The following is a 14445-nucleotide window of genomic DNA, read 5'->3' as shown; positions in this document are numbered from 1 at the left end:
TGAGCCTTCAGATATGTCCTTTTCTAAACTCATTCTAAGGCCAAGAAATGTGGATGTCTGGGGGCGAGATCCAGGCACTAAGAACTTCCCAGGTGACTCCAAGGACAGCCAAGATTGCACAGTTCTGTTCGCTGGTCAGATGACTGAAAAATGAGCACAGGTGTGGGAAAGTGCCTCTCCTCAGCATGTGGCCTTTGTTTTCCTCTTCCACCTCCATCCACTGCCCGCAGAAATCCATGCACATCATTGAAACATTGATTATTAATTTTCTCATGTTTCAAAAGATATCAGATGCCAAAGATTCAATTGCCCATAACTCACATTGATAACACACTTACATTGTCCATACTGGCCTGCTTTTATTAAGTTTTTAGTTATTTCTCATAAACCTACCTTGAAAATTCAAGTGTAACAACTGTCATGGAAGTATATGCTTTCCCCTGCCTCCTTTCACCTTTAGGAGTTCTTATTCTCTCACTTTCTTTAAGGTTTTATTGAAGCTGTTAGTATTCCTAACATTATATGTGTATGTGTTTGTGTGTGTGTGTGTGTGTGTGTGTGTACAAATGCATATAAATGTATAACATTTTAGTGATCCTTTAAAAAAAATATTCTGTTGAATGTATCTGCATTCTGTGTAGTCTGGGAAGAGATAAGGAGAGAGAATGGGAGAGAGATTAGTTTTGATGTGTTGTTTCATATTATGGGAACAGACCATCTGAAATCCATGGCACTTGTCAGCAGGCTGGAAATTTAGGAAAAAGTAGATGCTGCAATCTCCAGTCAATTCCATAAGTTAGCAGGTTGAAAACTCAGGTGAGTCTTCTATGTTTCAGCCTTGAGAATAATCCTTTCTGCTTTAGGAACCTCAGTTCTTGCTCTTCAGACTGTCAACTGATTAGATGAGGTCCATCTACACTATAAAGTGTGGCCTGTGTTATTCAAAGTCAATGTTAATCACAGCTAAGAAGTATTTCTCCACATCTAGACTTATGCTTAACCAAACAACTGGGGACCATAACCTTGCCAGCTGGACACATAAAAATAGCCATCAAAGAGTGGTGGTCCTTAAACTCACCCACTGTGCTCACTGGTTTTGACTGGAGTCAGCCTGTGGATGTTCCTGGTTGCCTTGCTCACTCTCCTGCTTATGCACTTTTGAGAGGTCTCCAGGTTTTTGCTGCTCTGAACCTCATTGCTACAAGCTTCAGGCACAGGCCTCCCTTGTGTGGGACTGTCCCTGGTATATGTGCTGGGAATGTGGCTGCTGGTCACAGGGCATATGAGAGGTCAGCCCAGGGACCACACCCAGCTCTCTTCCTAGAAGCAGCAGCAGTTGCTACAAGTGTCGATCACATGTGAGATGCCCTTGGTCTAGTCTCCTTGGAGGTATCCAGGCACTTTCTCACGGTCTCTTAGCTGTTGGCAATAAAACCTTCAGAAGCTATTTCATTATGAGGTCTATATTTATTGTTATTGTTAATGTTACATTCATTTTCTGTGTTTGATAGTCATTTGTATTCCTTTGTAAAATTTCTGGTCATATATTTTGGTCATTTTTAACTAGATTAATTATATTTTTCTTACCAATTTGTAGGTTATCTTTACATATTTTTAATTTTCAAGTGTGTTAATTATATTGAAACTCTATCAGTTATATTGAAAATATATTCTTAAATTTCTAAACACTTTTAGTTTAAGACATCATTTTTCCCCTGGATAATCAAGCATTGATTACATTAGTCTTGTATCCATTATTTACAAATGTAAATGACAGTGTGTCTCTTAGTTGCTTTGGGTATATGGGAAAAATTAATCCTTGTGAAAATATTATTAACAATCACACAAAATTGAGTACTACTTAAGTCAATGAACCATAAGTCAAACTTCAGCAATATGGTAAAAACTACTTATGTTTACATTCAAAGAAAAATGCATGAACTTCCTATAACTATATGGGCATATAATTTAAAAAACTCATACTCACTTTACATTATTCTGTAGCTAGTAACATCATGAGATGCTCTTAAAAGTCAGAAATATTGTACTATTTATAAATACTCTGAACAGGAAAGGAATTAGCTGTAAATTTTATTCTCAAAATTGATCAATAAGGAGGAAAATACAAGTTAAGCAGACAAAAATGTACCAAAACCGGGGTATTACTTATATATACAGAAGATATGAACAGTATAGATTTATTTCCAGTTGATTCAATCCTATTTACACATTGAAAATACAAAATTCCATTTCAATCTGTCAAGAAGCTGACCACATTTAGCACCAGAAAAGGAATCTGATTGAGCTTCTGACCATGACCTCAATATCCTGGAATAGGAAAAGGAATTTCATGGAATCTAGATGCATTTATCAACACCAATTAATAAAAATTAATTCTGAAAAGTAATTCCTGAATTTCATCCATTCACAAATGAGTCAAAGGCATTAGGACCTTAACACTTGGTACTGCTTGATGTTGTGACCTACTCTCCTACAGTGGTTTGTTTTCATCTCCTCCAAGGATTGTTACAGTTGCTGAACTAAATGCAGTAGGGTGGCTGAGTCTGCCTGCAGAACTTTGGTGTTGTGGTCTCCATTCTGATTTAGGTGTAGTTTGATAGTCACTGCTGGCTGAATCTGTTGCCTGAGACTTCTGCTTGCAAGTTGTACATGTAGTCGCCACTCAAGGCTGTGGTAACTGGGAAGGCTGGCTGCCAATTCACCCAGCATAGTCCTGATCTTTTTTCTGTTGTCCAGGTAAAGCTGAAGCAATAATTTGCTCAGTTCTTCAGAGAATCCCAGAACCAAAACAGAGTCTTGGAAATCCACTTCAGAAATCATGAGTTGGAGCTCTCAGTGAGCAGGTAGGTCAACCCTTCCACACCATGCTGGACAGTGTTGCTGCTCACGTTGAGCTTTCTGGCGGCGCCCTCATAGACCTTGGGCATGGTCCCTGGCCTCAGGAACTCCACCCCGATCCACTCAAGCTCCACTACCACTTCTGCAGGAAGGCCAGGTGCTCCTTAGGCTCTTCCCACAAGTCCAGCAGCATCTTCGCTGGGCACTCTTTTTCACCCCGCAGCACCCTGGTCTTCCTGTTTAAGACATCTTTGGACATACAGATGTCTTTAATGTTTTTAAAAAATATTTTTTAGTTATAGTTGGAAACAATACTTTTATTTTATTTATTTATTTTTATGTGGTGCTGAGAATCAAACCCAGCACCTTGCACATGGTAGGCAAGCACTCCACCACCGAGCTCCAGCCCCAACCCCAGATGTTTTTAATTTTATGTGCTCAAATTAATAATCTTTTCTCATGTGATCGTGTGTTTTCATGTGTTTTAAAAGCTATCTGCAATACTTTCTACTAATCATTTTAACATTTACTTTTAAAATATTAACATGGTTAATATATCTAGAGTTGACCATGCATATGGAATGATGTGGGAATGCAAGTGTGTATTTTATTTGTGGAATGCCAATTCTCCAGTCCCATTTGTTAAGTAATTATCTCTTTTCCTACTTCTCTATGATGCCATCTCCATCGTGAATCCAAGTTGTCCATGTGGACAGTTCTGTTTCTGGGATTCTTAAGAATGTGTTGATAGACTTGTGTTTTTATTCTATTGATAGATGATTCTTGCTACATCGGTTGAGAATGTTTCCTTCTACTACAGAGTAAAAAGAAAAAATATGATCATAAGACATCCACTTTTATAGAAGGGTAATAATAGTAACCTGTGTGATAGAGCTTTCCTTGGGAAGAATATATGTTGGACATATTTTTTTTTAATGTGGGAGTATCAGAACACTGATTATAGAATCCACTTAACACTAAGTAGCCATGAAGCAGAGACCTGTCCCCCACAGATGGACAGCTATCTTTCTTTCATGACATCTATTCTGATCCTATGAAAAGTCTACCCAAGAAAAATAATTACCACTTACTCAGTATTGTAAAGAGAGTTGTAAGAGACTCTGCATCTAATAGAAGAAAAAAATAGGCCTTAATCTTCATCATGTGGGATTAGGCCCCAACTTCCTTAATAAGACCCTTACTGTACAAGAATTAAAACCAATAATCAATAAATGGGATGGAATCAAACTAAAAAGTTTCTTTTCAGCAAAAGAAACAATCTGTGAGGTGAACAGAGAGCCTACGTCCTGGGAGCAAATCTTTACACCTCACATATCAGATAGTGCACTACTCTCTAGGGTACATAAAGAACTCAAAAAGCTAAACACTGAGAAACAAATAACCCAAACAAATGGGCTAAGGACCTGAACAGACACTTTTCAGGAGAGGATATACAATCAATCAATAAATATAAGAAAAAATGCTCATCATCTCTAGCCATCAGAAAAATGCAAATCAAAACCACTCTAAGATATCATCTCACTCCAGTCAGAATGGCAGCTATTAAGAAGACAAACAACAATTAGTGTTGGTGAGGATGTGGGGAAAAAGGTACACTCATACATTGCTGGTGGGACTGCAAATTGGTGCAGCCAATATAAAAATGGAGGTATGGAACCACCATTTGACCCAGCTATTCCTCTCCTTGGACTATATCTAAAGGACTTAAAAACAGCATACTACAACAACACAGCCACATCAATGTTTATAGCAGCACAATTCACAATAGCTAAAGGAGGGGAAGGCAGGGATGTGGGGATAGGAAAGATAGTAGAATGAAATAGACATGAACCAACCTAGATGCCCTTCAGTGAATGAGTGGATAAAAAAATGTGGCATATATACACAATGGAATTTTACTCAGCATTAAAAAAGAACAAAACCATGGCATTTGCATGTAAATGGATGGCACTGGAGAAGATAATGCTAAGTGAAGTTAGTCAATCCCCCCAAAAAACAAATACTGAATGTTTTCTCTGATATAAGAAGGCTGACTCATGGTGGGCTTGGGAGGCAGAGCATAGGAGAAACAGGGTAGAGGGGTGGGAGAGGAAGGGAGGGGGCAGGGGATTAGAAGGAATGGTGAAATGTGATGTATGAAGACTTGAATTGGGTGTCCACATATTTTATATACAAACAGAAATACAAAAGTTGTGGTATATATGTGTATTAAGAATTGTAATGCAAAAAAAATAGTGTTACCTTAGATAGAGGTAAGTGAAAGGAGGGGAAGGCAGGGGATATGGGGATAAGAAAGATAGTAGAATGAAACAGACATTATACTTTATATATATGTGACTGTATAACCAATGTGATTCTACAATAAGTACACTCAGAAAAAGAGAAATTATATCCCATCTATGTATGATATATCAAAGTATATAAGTGCATTCTACTGTCATGTATAACTAATTGAAACAAATTAAAAATTTAAAAAAGAGAGAATTGTGGCTTTGACCAATAGCGTTGCCTCTGCATCTCCCAAAATAGCAAGAGTGCATGGCTCTGGGAAAACTCCCTCTGCTGAGAAGCCTTGCTTACCTTCAGTCTGGTCCTCACAACTAACCTGTTACACTGTTACTGAGAAAGCCTAATGTGTGCATGGGAGTGGGTATGTCATGAGGAATAGAACATTCAGACATTTAGATTGTATATTGCTTCCATTCTGCATTCTTCTTGCACACTAAGCTAGTGTGTAATTTTGCAGTGACTTTCCTCTTGCATTTTACTGAACATTTTTAAATTCTTCAAAAACTCTGTGATTCTAGAATGCTGAGTTGTTTTGTGAGCCTCTGTGTTTTTATGCAATATGGAATGTCTAATTGATAGGAGATTGCTGTTACATCAAAGTAGTTTTGTACTTAATGTAATTTCTACATTTTTTACTTAATGTAATTTCTACATATTTGTACTTAAAGTAATTTCTATCAGCATTATACTATTTTAATCAGAACAACTTTATAATGACAATAGCTTAATTTATAATAATAATAGCTAAATAGTTAATTGATAGGCCAGACCCACTCCAGGTTCCTCTTTAGATATCATGGTGTTTTAGCCTTCAAATTACTTTTTTTTTGAGGGGGAGGATGTACTGGGGATTGAATTTAGGGGCACTCTACCATGGAGCCACATCCCCAGCCCTATTTTGTATTTTGTTACAGAGACACGGTCTCACTGAATTGTTTAGTGCCTGCTTTTGCTGAGGCTAGCTTTGAACTCATGATCCTCCTGTCTCTGCATTCTGAGCTGCTGGCATTACATGTTTGCACCACCACAACTGGCTATCTTAAAAAGACTTTTAAAAATGGCCTAGACTAAGTCCTATATTGACAAATGTAGTATATGTGTTTATGTATTTATGTTCTTTTGAACATCCCTTAATAAAATTTCATAATCTGTCTACAGAAGTCTTAAGTCTATTTTTTGATTATTTAGGCGATTTCAGTCTCTGATACTATTGTAAATAGTATATCCTGTTCAATCACAATTTCTAATCATTTGCCACTGGAATATACAACTTTATTTTTACTTTTATACCTCAAGCTTTTATTCAGGAACCTTGACAATTTCTATAGGTATTTCCAATAATCTTTCTGGAGATTACATTTTTTTTTCAAAATATAAATAGTTTGGGCTGGGGATGTGGCTCAAGTGGTAGTGCGCTCACCTGGCATGCGGGAGGCACTGGGTTCGATCCTCAGCACCACATTAAAAATATAAAATAAAGATATTGGGTCCATCTAAAAATAAAAAATGAATAAAAATATTAAAAAAATAGTCATCATTTGAAAATAATGCAAGTTTAAGCTTTCTATGTTTTAGTATTCCATTCTTCTACTTTCTTTTATTCTCATTATATTTTACTCAGAGGATCTCCAATACAAATTTGATTAAACATGGTGATCCCGGGTATGATTATTCTGATTTATAGTAAACATTTCTAGGGAGGAGAGATGCTAGCAAGAAGTCTGACTAGAAGCCCTACCATCCTTCCTCCCACAAAGACAACTCCCAAAATAAGCAATGCGTTTTGGTGAGGGTGAGTGAAGAGAGGCTCAGAGCACATCTAAGGATCAGCAGGAGCCAGATAGAGCATGGGAACCTGGGCTGTTCACACAGAGTAGAGGACACACTTAGTGTCGGACACGCCATCAACAGCCAGGAGCAGCCCAGAACAAGGGAGCCTCCTCCCTGTGTGGACTAATCAAGCAAGAGGACCCCAGGGCTCCCACCCAAACCTTGGACACCTTCCATCCTCACTACTAGGACTCTTGTATTCTCATGCCCCTCAGCTCCCCCGAGGGCACTGCCTGGAGTCCACACATCTGAGCTCCAGAAGAGAAGGAGGTGACCGTGTCCCCCACTCCTGTGGCCAGCACAGCTATGAGACCATGGCACCTGGGGACTGGAAATACTGCTGGATTGTGTCTTGCTCGGGTGACAAACAGCCATGGCACCCCACCTTCCCTGAGACTTGGGCACTGCTAAACCACCCACACTTGGTGGCCTCCCCCTGTCACAGCCTAGCCCATGGGGCCAGGCTGCAGTAAAGCCACACATCAGTGCTCCCAGTCTCTGGTGCACCCTGCCCCTCAGGGCCTGGGCTGGGACTGTAGGCTGCCTCCTGGAAGAGGCATCTGAGTGCCCACAGCAGTCATAACCCATGTCTGACTGAAGTTTCACATCACTTCCTGGGACCTAGCTGAGCAGCCAGACTTGCAAGGGCTGAGATGAATGTAGTGCCATGGGTTCAGAAAACAGAGCATTGGCTGAGCTGCATCCTCACCCTACAGGTCAGAAAACCCTACAACCCTGGGTAAGAGCCAGGACCCTGCAATGCTGGAACTGTGTGAGCTTCCTAGACCTTCCAGTCCTAGAACTGGATAGGCCTCTGTGGGGGGCTGTTGCATTTTCCTTCCCTGATTGGTTGCTGCTCTGTCAGTCACTTCCAGTGATCTGGCCACATTCAAAGTGGCCCTCCATGGCTGCCCTGATCCTGGAAGTAGCAGAATGTGTCTTCATGCTTAGGCGTGCCTTCCTATAACCCCAGGGGTCAAATTACCTTACCTGTCCTTGTAACCCTGCCCCTCTTGACCTTTTTTGGATGGAATTTTCTGAAGAATGAGGATCTCCCCAGTAAAAGTCCACTCTTGGACATGCTCACTCTCACCAGCCCCTGGAGACATTCGTTGCTCTCCCATTGGGGGAGCTTGAGGCAGAGGAGCTGTCCTGGGTGTTTTCTTTGGCTTCCTAGGAAATTCACTCAAGCAAACTTTAGTTTGACTGCCTGCACTGCTGGGGGCGGCAGGCCTCCCAAGATTCTGCAGTCCTGGAACTGGATAAGAATCCTAGACCCTACAATGGAGTGATGTCCCAGAACCCTGCAGTTCTGGAACTAGGTGAGTTTTCTGGACCACCCACCCATTCCTGGAACTGGGAGACCCCCATGCTGCTGAGCTGCTGAGCCACTCTGCTCCCTAAAGAGGAGTCATTATATATATTGTTTCCCTTCCCTTTGAAGTGCAGCACTGTGGGAGTCCATCCTTGAACTGACTGACTTTACTCCCTGGCTAGGTGTGAGGTGCTCAGACACTTTTAATGTAGCAGAGCTCTCCCCACCCTTTTTGGGTTTGAGAGCTTTTCTATGTGGAGGCGTGTCTCATCACTGCTCCAAAGATCCAGTCACTGCACCTGACCTTGCCACATTGCCCCCCCTTGACCTTCATAGGATGAAATTTTCCCCAGAATTTTTTGTTCCCCAATAAATGCCCTATCCCTAGCATATTCTCTCTCTCTCTCTCCTTTTCAGTAAAACCTCACTGCCAACCTAGGAAGCTTGAGGCTGAGGGTTCAAGGAGCCATCCCAGAGCTGGTTTAAAGGTAAAATGGTGTCTGTGTCTTTAATTTAAACTCCCTGAGGATTTTCCAAGGTGACCAAACTGTTCACACCATCTGCACTGGCCCTGGACTAAATAGCACCACAAACTCTTCTTGCAATTATAGAATGATCTTATGTAGATCAACTAGGAGTTCCTTTGAGTTTGTTGAGATGAAAAGTGCTTAGAACAGTAACTCACCTAATAAATTCTCAGTACACTTCCCCATCACCTGGTTAAGATCAACATTTCTTATTGTGTACTATATATCCTGAGATAGTGGAACTGTGTGCCTTTCCAGTGGTCTGATGGCTTTCCAATGGCCCTGTTCATAGCCCATGGTCCTCATCCCTGCCACCTGGTCCTTCTCCCACATCCTTGGGCAGTGGTTTGCAGACAGGTGCACACCAGCATCATTTGCAGGTCATCATCTCATTTGACCTCCTTCTTCACCTGAGGCTGCTGGCCTCTCTTCCCTGGCTCCCAGGCACTGCTCATGTGATTTGCTCTCCTGGGCCCTTCTCCACATTGACAGAAGGGAGCTGAGCCATTGTGGTTGGATGGTAAACACCAGAACATATTTACAGTCCCGCAGAACTTCTAGCACCAGGAAGAGTGCAGGCTCTGCAGCCAGCTGCCTGGGTGCTGGCTCAGCTCCTGCTGCAGTTCTGCCCTGGGCAAGTCCACCGCCCTAGCCCTACCTGCCTTCCTCTGTCAAGACTGACTCCTATGTGGAGATATGTTGGCATGTGGTCTTAATGATCTACTAAGGAACAGGCTTAGAATTATTTGGTATGTAATAAGCAGTCAAAACTAAAAATTTTAACTTATCTTTTCTTAATATTCCTCATTAGGTGCTCCAGATCTTGTGATAGTAAAATTAATGGAAGCTAGCTGGGTTCAAATTCTGACTGAACGACTCATTTGGAGCATATTATTAAACTAAGATCAGCCTGTTAGGCTATAGGATTAATACTACCTACTTCATAACACAGAGTTGTTACAGAAGTAAATAAAATAAATGGAATTAAGCACTTTGTATAATGCCCAGCATGTAATAAATAGGAATTACTAAACTTCAGTGCAGGGTTTTTAGACCCTATGGTTACTGATACCAGATTTAAGATCAAAGATATCATATAGGACCCTATTTTCATATATCAATTGGAAGTTAGCTCTACTAGTATATAGAAGTGCAGTAGCAAGAAGTAGTTTTTTAAATCAGTGTTTATGAACTCTTACAAGAAAAATATATTAGAAAAAATTGAGTGAAATATAGTTAAAAAAGTATATTCACATATGTATATTCACTAAAGGCAGACCACAGTCAAAAAAAGTTAGAAAGTTCCTTATGAATTTCAAAAGTCTAGTTTGACCCCTGTTGAGCAGTTAGTCAAGAAAGAACTTTCACTGTGTTAACACACCCTTCACTTGGCTTTGTTTCATGGAAGAATTTCCAGTCTGTTATTTTAGTGCTGTGCTATTATGCATTAGATGAAGGAGTTTTCCTGGTTGGTTTTCTATTTGTAACATTCAATTGATAATCAACCCAGATTTGTATACAAGAGTTGGGACTTTTAAATTCATTACGATGCTTTTTTGTATATACACAGCAAAGAGGCTACTTTCCAAATGATGTTATTTTGCCAACATCATGAATGAGATGCTGCTGATTCGACTGGCTTGTTAAGAAGGTCCTTTTTTTTTTGGTTTAAGGATGTCCTCTTGTAGGTCACAATTTGCTAAGTGTTTTTTTTAAACATGTATGGTGTTTAATTTTATTGACTATTCTTTAACACATCCACAATACCAGTATCATGATGTGATGCTTCTTCTTTATCAGTGTGTCCAATAGACCTTTCTGCCATGACAGAAATGTACAGTATCTGCACTGCACTGTAAGGTATGATAGCCACCAGCCCATGTGGTTACTAAGCTCTTGAAATAAGTGGTGGTACTGAGATACTGAAATTTGATTTTGTAGAATTTTCATTAATTTAAATAGTCATACAAGGGTTTTGGTTCCTGTATTGAATGACTAATATGTAGGTTAGCAGAAGACATTTTAATTGGTGTTCATTATAATTTTTTCCTGATCTTTTTCCTTACCTGCCTTCCTTTCTTTAATCCTTCCTTCCTTCCATTCCTTTTTCCTTTCTCTCTCCCTCACTTTCCCCTTTGCCTTTCCCCCTTTACTCTCCTTCCCTCCTTCCCTCCTTCCTTCCTTCTGTCCTTCCTTCCTTCCTTCCTTTTTTCCTTCCCTCCTTCTTTCCTTCCTTCCTTCCCTCCTTCCTTCCTTTCCTCCTTCCTTCCTTCCTTCTGTCCTTCCTTCCTTCCTTCCTTCCTTCCTTCCTTCCTTCCTTCCTTCCTTCCTTCCTTCCTTCCTTCTCTCTACCACTGGAGCTCAATCCCAGGGCCTCAGCATGCAAGGAAAGTGCTCTACCACTGAAACACATCCCAGCCTTCAGGAGAGTTTTCAATTAAAGTCTCCTGAAAGAAAGCTCGCTGCATAAATATGATAATTACAATTTTAGGAATGGGAGGTCCATGCCTTTATTCCCAGAGGCTTGGGAGTGTGAGGCAGGAGGATCATAAGCCAGTCTCAAAAAATTAGTGAGATCCTATCTGAAAAAATAAGATCTCTGAATGTGACTCAGTGGTTAAGATCCCCAGGGTTCACTCTGCAGTTCCAAGGGGAAGATAAGAATTTTACAAATGGGAAATAACATTTTTGAAATAATACAAATTACATAATTTTAGCTTCAATTTAAAAGTTTACTCCTATTCTCAGACTTTATTTACAGGACATTCTGCTATTTTTTTCTTGAAAACATGGTACTTAAACAAATCTGACTTTTTCAAATGTGAAAATAGAATCCACTGAGAGTTAGCTCCCAATTCTTGATAGTATTTATTTGTAAGTTCCACAAATACAGAAAGGTTTTTTGTTTTTTTTTTAGTACTGGAAATTGAAGGCAGAGCCTTGCACATGTTAGGCAAGCACTTAACTGTGAGCTTTATTCCAACTCAGTAAGTGTGTTTAAAGATTGTCTTGTCTCTGTTATCTAGCATAGTGATGGTATATAGTAAATTGTCATTAAATGTTTGTTTAATTATTATAATTAAATATCAACAACCTAAAGCTTCAAACTACACAACAGTCCTTAAATCCTACAATCCAATAGTGACATCAGTTCATGTTAGCAGCGAGAAAGAGATGGGATCCAGGGCCACAGTGCAGTGATCCCTGGCTGGTAGCTGAAACCTCAGGATGCAAGCTGCATCAGCACAGTGCACTGCCATGTGTATGGACACATATTTGGAAACAGCCCAACTAGAATCAAGATCTATTTACCCTACAGACTTAGGTTCAGAGTTAGAAAGGACTTTCCACATGATTTAAACCAACACTCTTTCCCCAGAAGGATTTCTCTTACAGTGTATTAAACATGGTTGCTATGGTCTGAATATGTTCTTCCCAAATGTACATGTTGTGACAATCACCATTGTGACAGCAGCAAAAGGGACAATGAGCCTTACTATACTTTCAAAATCAACTTAAATTATTTCTCAATTCTAATGATATATACTTTTTCACTGGTTGATAGTACAGGTAGAAAAAGTATGGAATGTGATTTATAAGTCAAAACATGTGATTAGGTCATGGGGCTCTATATTTTTTAACAGAATGAATGCCCTTATATAAGAGGATCACACTTCATTCACATCACTTTCCCCGCTTCTGCTTTCTGTCATCCAGTGACGCAGCAATACACACCATCTTGGACAATGTGAATATACTTAGTGTTACTTAAGTGTACACTTCAAAATGGTCTAAATGGCAATTTGTAAGTGTATTTTACAACAAAAACATCGAAAGATGCATTTTCTATTGTTCAGTATTTCCTGCTATTATTTAGTGATCACTAACTAGCCAGGCACATTGGCTCATGCCTGTAATCCCATTGGGAGGCTGAGGCAGGAGAATTGCAAGTTCAAAGGCAGCCTCAGCAAAAGCAAAAGCAAGGTGCTAAAAAATTCAGTGAGACCCTGCTCTAAATAAAAAACAAAATAGGGTTATGGATGTGGCTCTCTGGTACCCAAAAAAAGAAGCACTAATCAAAATTTCACAACCCTGTATTTGAGATTCAATTCTGCTTGCTGCATCTCTGAAAACTAAAAGCATGTCACTTAGCTAAGCCTCAGTTTCCTCATGTGTAACACAGGAATTATAAAATGCTTACTTACCCATTAGAGGTTGCTGTGAAATTTCAACTCGGTAAAGTGTAAATACACAAAGAAAGCTCAATAAATGTTAGATCTGATTTGATTTTAAAGTTTTCAAACCAATTTTATTCTTGTACTTTGTATAAGGAAGGCTACAAAATGTCTTTACCATTAAAAAGGCCATTTGTTCATTTCTACTTAGTCCTTAATGTTATGGAGAACTAGAAGACAACATTCCCTAAAACCCATTTCATATCATAGTCAAGTGATGAGCCCATGTGTTGACCACTGGGTCAATAGTTAATAATCATAAAGTATCATACTCCAAGAGGCAACAATTTCAGAGAAGCCAAAATAACTTACTGTACTTGAAATAATTTACATATAATAATGTGTGTATAAACCTGTACATATAATTTTTATCAAGTATAATATGATCATACAAAAACATTGACTCACAATATAGTTCACACATACCAAAGAAGGCTATTTTATTTTTGTCCTTTTTACATCATATTTTAGGCAAGATGATGAAACCCAGAAAATAACAGGAATGGACTAGTTTCTAAAAACTGGGTATTTTATAAGTGAAACACATTCAGTCATCTACATCTCTCAAATTGCAAACAATGTGACTTACTGTACTCTCAAAATGAACTTAAATAAATTATTGCTCAATTCTAATGACATATACGTTTTCACTGGTTGATAGTCCAGGTAGAGAAAGTATGCAATGTGATTTATTAGTCAAAACATTTCATACAAAAGGATTTTTTTGGAGGGGTACTGGAAATTGAACTAAGGGACACTCAACTATTGAGTCGCATCCCCGGTGTTATTCTGAATTTTATTTAAAGAAATGGTTGCTAAGAGTTTTGCCATTGGTAAGGCTGGCTTTCTACTTGAGATACACCTGTCTCAGCCTCCCAAGCTATTGGGATTAGAGGCATACATCCAAAGGAATAGTTTTAACCAAACCCTCATAATGTCAAGAGAAAATGCATTGAAATTAAAAATATCTGAAGCAAGCATTTTTAAAGACCATTTTAAAAAATACATAAAAGGTTAAAAATGTCATAAAATAAAAATTTATACAGATAAAGTTAAGAGGTTAAAAACTATCAAATGTATTAAAATCATCTAAAGTCAAATAAGATATAATTTATGTATATAATTTAAATTATAATATTATATGAATATATTATATAAATATATAATACATATATAAAACAAATTTAAAACAATATAATTATATAACATTCCAATTTATATTATAGTATATATAATACATTTATTTTATTATATATAATAAAATAAAAATATATAAATTATACATATTTTATGTATATTAATATATAAACGTATTACATATTAATGATAATATATCATATATAATTTATATAATATATTTACATAACAT

General features: G+C 38.6%; 1 protein-coding gene and 1 pseudogene across 1 annotated transcript in view; both read right to left on the bottom strand.

The window, feature by feature from the left end:
• The window catches only part of LOC144368757 (Fc receptor-like protein 3), a 611935-nt gene that overhangs the window by 190688 nt on the left and 406802 nt on the right, over window positions 1-14445 (bottom strand).
• LOC144368203 (COMM domain-containing protein 2 pseudogene) lies at window positions 2446-3851 on the bottom strand (annotated as a pseudogene).

Source organism: Ictidomys tridecemlineatus, chromosome 11, assembly GCF_052094955.1.
Source record: "Ictidomys tridecemlineatus isolate mIctTri1 chromosome 11, mIctTri1.hap1, whole genome shotgun sequence".
Classification (NCBI taxonomy): domain Eukaryota; kingdom Metazoa; phylum Chordata; class Mammalia; order Rodentia; family Sciuridae; genus Ictidomys; species Ictidomys tridecemlineatus.
The sequence above is the reverse complement of the archived record's forward strand: the minus strand, read 5'-3'. Positions and strand labels throughout refer to the sequence as shown.